Raw genomic sequence first — 6316 nt, forward strand, 5'->3', positions numbered from 1 at the left:
AAGGAAACCTGTTAGAGTCTGTAAACAAGTCAAGATGGCGCCTGGCAAAATGCCAGAGGGAGTGGTTTGTGAAGTAACGCCAGAGAGCCATTAAGTGTGGAGATTCCTTATTGGTTGACTGCTGTATTGAGGTTATGTTAATTAAGATAAGCTGTGTGGAATGTATAAATACCTCTGTTGTCCTACAATAAACAGCTCCCACTCCTGCTGTATCAATCTACACAAGTTCCTCGTCAACCCCCGGTTATTTTGCTGCAGCCGGACTGTGGCAGAAACCATTCCAAACTCATTCTATGAGGCTAATATCACCCTGATACCAAAATCAGATAAAGATGCATCAAGAAAAATTTAGATCAATATCCCTGATGAACATATATGCAAAATTTCTCAATAAAATTCTGGCAAATCGTATACAAAAACATATTTAAAAGATAGTGCACCATGATCAAATGGGGTTCATCCCAGGAATGTAGGGTTGGTTCAACATATGGAAATCAATAAATGTAATTCATCATATTAACTAATAGATTTAAAAACAAGAATCATATGATCAGGGGCTGGGGATATAGCTCAGTTGGTAGAGTGCTTGCCTCGCATGCACAAAGCCCTGGGTTCAATCCCCAGTACCACAAAAAAAAAAAGAATCATTTGATTATATTAATAGATGCAGAAAAAGTATTTGACAAAATACACATAGCTTCATGTTCAAAACACTAGAAAAACTAGGAATAGTAGGAACATACCTCAACATTGTAAAAGCTACCTATGCTAAACCAAAGGCCAGCATCATTGTAAATGGAGAAAATTTGAAAGCATTCCCTCTAAAAACTGTAACAAGACAAGGATGTTCTTTTTCACCACTTCTATTCAACATGGTCCTTGAAACTCTAGGCAGAGCAATTAGACAAAAGAAAGAATTAAAGGGATAGGTAAAGAAAAACTCAAACTATCACTATTTGTTGATGACATGATTCTATATCTAGAAGATTCAAAAAATTCCACCAGAAAACTTCTAGAACTAATAAATGAATTTAGTGAAGTAGCAGGAAACAAAATCAACACCCATAAATCAAATGCATTCTTATACATCAGCGATTAACCCACTGAAAGACAAATTAGGAAAATACCCCATTCACAATAGCCTCAAAAATAAAATAAGTAAATAAATAAAATACCTGGGAATCAATCTAATAAAACTCTACATGGAAACTATAGAACACTAAAGAAAGAAACTAAAGAAAACTTCAGAAGATGGAAAGATCTGCCATGCTCCTTGATAGGCAGAATTAATATTGTCAAAATGGCCATATTACCAAAAGTGTTATGCTGATTTAATGCAATTCCTATTAAAATCCCAATGACATTCTTCACAGAAATAGAAAAAGCAATCATAAAATTTATTTGAAAAATAAGAGACCCAGAATAGCTAAATCACTCGTTAGCAAGAAAAATGAAGCAGGAGGCATCACAATACCAGACCTTAAACCATACTACAGAGCTATAGTAACAAAAATGGCATGGTATTGATACCAAAATAGACTGTAAACCAATGGTACAGAATAGAAGACACAGAGACAAACCCACTTAAATATGGTTATGTCGAACTAAACAAAGGTGCCAAAAACTTTCACTGGGAAGAGATAGCCTATTCAACAAATGGTGCTGGCAAAACTGGAAATCCATATGTAGCAAAATGAAATTAAACCTCTATCTCTCACCCTGCATAAAAAAATCTATTCAAAGTGGATTAAATACTTAGGCACTAGAACAGAGACCCTGTGCCTAATAGAAGAAAAAACAGGCCCTAATCTTCACCACGTTGGCCTGACTTCCTTAACAAGTCTCCTAAAGCACAAGAAGTAAAATCAAGAATCAATAAATGGGATGGATTCAAATTTAAAAGCTTCTTCTCAGCAAAAGAAACAATAAAAGGAGAGAGCCTATAGATTGGGAAAACATCTTTACCACATGCACCTCCAATAGAGCATTAATCTCTAGGATATATAAAGAATTCAAAAAACTTAACACCAAAAAACAAATAACTCAATCAATAAATGGGCTAAGGAACTGAACAGACACTTCACAGAAGAAATGCAATCAATCAACAAATATATGAAAAAGTGTTCAACATCTCTAGCAACTAGAGAAATGCAAATCAAAACTACTCTTAAGATTTCATCTCACTCCTGTCAGAAAGGCAATCAAGAATATAGGCAACAATAAATGTTGGCGAGGATGTGGGGGAAAAGGTACACTTGTACATTGCTGGTGAGACTGCAAATTGGTGCAACCACTATGGAAAGCAGTATAGAGATTCCTCAGAGAACTTGGAGTGGAACCAAGTTAACCTAGCTATCCCACTCCTCCATCTATACCCAAAGGACTTAAAATCAGCATACTACAGTAATGCAGCCACGTCAATGTTTATAGCAGCTCAATTCACAATAGCTAAACTATAGAACCAACCTAGGTGTCCTTTAATAGATGAATGGATAAAGAAAATATGTTATATATACTCAATGGAATATTACCCAGCTTTAAGGAAGAGTGAAATTATGGAATAAGCCAGTGAATGGATGGAGTTGAAGAATATCATGTTAAGTGAAATAAGCCAATTCCCCAAAACCAAAGTCTGAATGTTTTCTCTAATATGTAGATGCTAATTCACAATAAGGCAGGGGGCACTAGAGAAGAATAGCATTACCTTAGATTAGGTAGAGGGAAGTGAAGGGAGGGGAGGAGAGGGGATGGGGATAGGAAAGATAGTAGAATAAAACAGACATTATTACTTTATGGATATATGTGACTGCATGTCCAATATGATTCTACAACATGTACACTCAGAAAAATGAGAAATTATATCCCATCTATGTATGATATATCAAAGTATAAATGCATTCTACTGTCATTTATAACTAACTAAAACAAATTAAGAATTAATTGAAAAAAAGAATTAGCAACTGGACAGTATTTCATACAATAACATACAAGACTGATCTACAGTTGTTTCCATGTATTTCATAAAAATATTAATATGTATTTGCCACAAATACTATATCTGCTATAAAATATATGTTAAGACTATGAATTTGAAGAAAAAATCCTTATTACTTTAACACATAGGGTATTAAACTTTTAATATTTGATCTTTAAAAAAGCCTTGAATAACTTTAACTGTGCTAATTATGTACAACTAGGCTGGGGTCATAGCTCAGTGGTTGAGTGCCTCTGGGTTTGATTCCTGGTACCAAATATACAGATATATATAAATTATCATATATATGTGAAAATAATCACATGTATATATATGAAAAAACCTTATTCTAAATGCTTGAGAAAATGAGGAATTCATTGGATTGAAATTCAAGCTGGATGGAAATTTTGAAATATTAATACCTGAAATATATAGTGTAAGCTGTCCTGTAGAAAGTAGGAATAAGTTGAAATACATATTGTAGATGAATTAAAACATTGTTAGGAATTCTTATGTTGTCAGGTTATCATGAGCTACCATCTATAAGAAACTGCTGAAAGTCATTTATGAAATGATGAAGACTTGGGTATATCTATTATCAAAAATGCATTGCTCAACCTGGGTGTGGTGGTTCATGCCTATAATCCCAGCTATTCAGGAGGCTGAGGCAAGAGGATTTAAGTTCAAGACCAGCCTCAACAACTTATTGAGACCTTGTCTCAAAATAAAAAGTAAAAAGGCCTGGAAATATAACTCGGTGGTAGAGTGTCCCTGGGTTCAAACCCACGTACAAAACAAACAAACAAAATGTTAAGAAATCATTTTCAGGAGTGAAATAGTATCAAAATAGCATACAGTCTTTGCAACAATAATGAAATAATGAATGGCAAGAGAATATTGAAGATAAATGTTTTAAAATGTATCCTCTATAAATATAATTTGAAAGTCATTTATGAAGAGTGTTTGACAGTGGATGAAATTATTATCATATATCAATTCACTGAAACAATTTTTAGAAAGTAAGCCCATAAGACTTGTGCATCAGTTATGAGCACTCTGTAGAATATCAAGATATCACTATAATTTTGACTTATATCACAGAAAAAGTGTTTGAGAGGGATGCACAATGATCTTTTGCTTGAGTGTAAGGTAATTCTAAAAAGTTCTTGAAGAAGTAGAGAATCCATAGTCACACTCTGGTTTTTGACTATTAACGGATTATAACTTGCTGATACACCTGTAAAGTACTAGGTCCAACCTACAGGCACTATGAGGGAAAACAGAATAAAGAAATGTCCTCCAAAACCTGCAACACTGATGAAAAATCAAGCAAGAAGGTTGTGTGACTACAGACTTGATACAAACAGTGAATTTTCACCGTCAGATGATTAGATGATAAGTATGTCATTTTTCAAATATAGTGGAACTACTTGGCAAAGTTCCCCTACGGAAAAAAAAAAAGTAGAGCCAATGTACCTCAACCAAAGGTAGTGGGTAACTACTAATTTTAAGGGTAGTATGGGCATATTTGGTTGGTTTCCAAATGTACGACTTCTATTAGAGGCCAGAAAAACAACAACAACAACAACAAAAAAAGGTATTGGCCTTTGTTTACTCAAGTAATTGATATGTATATCATAATTACATGGACTGTTAACAAATTTGTGAAGACAAGAAAGGTCTCCTAGGTTTGTTGGATTTCAAAAGACAGCTGCTTAGCCCACCTAAAAGGATGCAATGAGAAACCAACAGGAGGAAGAAAGCATAATGATTGAGGACCTTCCACAGTCCAAGATGGTATTAGATTTGATATGAGAAGCTATATTATTCTCAAATGGTAAGAAAAATGATGATGTCAAAACAAGCCATATGGAGCAAAATCAACAACATATTTGATAACGTAAAATACTTTGAAGTATTTTTCTCCTTTCTACCAAAATTAATTGTTGAACAGGTCATGAAAATCACTTCTTTGATGTTGTGTTAATGTATGAAAGAATATCATATTTGCCCAATGTCCTATTTATACAATGGCTTACATATATAAAACCTACTCTAGTTTCCTAGTGTTCTATTTATAGGACAATATGCACTTTCATTTTTAAAATACAGTAAATATAAGTTATAGATTATTATTTCTAATCAATTTTAATGTACCTGTGTCAATTTTGTTGAATTATTCACAGAATTGAAAATTTGATTTTAATGGATTTTTTCATCTATAATGTGAAAGGTTATATAGGTGGATTAATGTTTTCATCTCTGTACTCTATCTAGAGAGTAAAGATTTCATGCCTAAAGAGAATAATTTTCTGTGCTTTGTTTTGATTTCAAGATTATTTTTTATTATTGAAAAGATTTCTTCACTTATGCAAACACTGTTTCTGTATAATTATATTATTTTTTCTATGTGGACATAAAAAATTCATTAGAATTAGATTAAGCAGGCAAGACTTGTTTCTCAGTCATCCAAGACCTTCCTAAATCAAGTGATCAAATCACCTCTGACAACCTTTTGAATGTTTTTCCTTCCCAAGTTCAGGCCTTACATTTAGAAAAACTAAAATAATATTTCTAGAATATTATTTGCACCTAAAACTATTTGAGATAACCCAAAGAGCATAGGAAAAACATTGAAAATTTGTTATTTTACCTTATAAATGTAAAGATGCTAGAAATATATATGCATATATTATTCATGCTCTATGTTTTTTATCTAGCTAGCTCAACATTTATTGTAGGACCTGCATAGAAAGATTTATCAAATCATAAAAATCACTTAGCCTTCTACAGATTAAATTTAAATAGATAAAACATTATTAACCATCATACTGGGCTCACAATCCATAATATGTTTTTACTCTCAGGGGAAAACTGTGATCAAACACATATGATATAGTTGATGTATTGAACCCTAGGAGAGACTTTGTGTGTGTGTGTGGTACTGGGGATTTGAACCCAGAACCTTGGTGCATGCAAGGCAAGCATTCTACCAACTGAGCTATATTCCCAGCCTGAGATTTTCTTATGTTTCTACATTCTGATATTATTGGTTACTATTACAATTGACCTCAGCCTTTGGTGTTTGTTATCTACAAGTGATGTTTGACTCTGAAGCATGCCTCAAGCTCTCTGATAAACTCCAAGGGGATTAGCAAGAGTTTTATGGGAAGGATTGCATCAGGGACTTTCAACAGGCTTCCAAGCTGACACTGCTCAAGCAACTTCTGGCCACATCAATGTGCTGAGTGGGATTTCCACAACACATTTTAGTCTGAAAGTAACAACTTCTTATAGGCAAATTATTGATGGAAACCTCAGCAATAAAAATAAGTTGATTGC

General features: G+C 33.5%; 1 non-coding gene across 1 annotated transcript; it reads left to right on the forward strand.

Annotated features, from left to right (window-relative positions):
- The first annotated feature begins 558 nt into the window (after positions 1–558).
- On the forward strand, positions 559–632 carry Trnaa-cgc (transfer RNA alanine (anticodon CGC)). Its single transcript has one exon. It is a non-coding gene; the product is annotated as a tRNA-Ala (tRNA).
- Positions 633–6316: the final 5684 nt, after the last annotated feature.

Source organism: Ictidomys tridecemlineatus, chromosome 11, assembly GCF_052094955.1.
Source record: "Ictidomys tridecemlineatus isolate mIctTri1 chromosome 11, mIctTri1.hap1, whole genome shotgun sequence".
NCBI lineage: Eukaryota > Metazoa > Chordata > Mammalia > Rodentia > Sciuridae > Ictidomys > Ictidomys tridecemlineatus.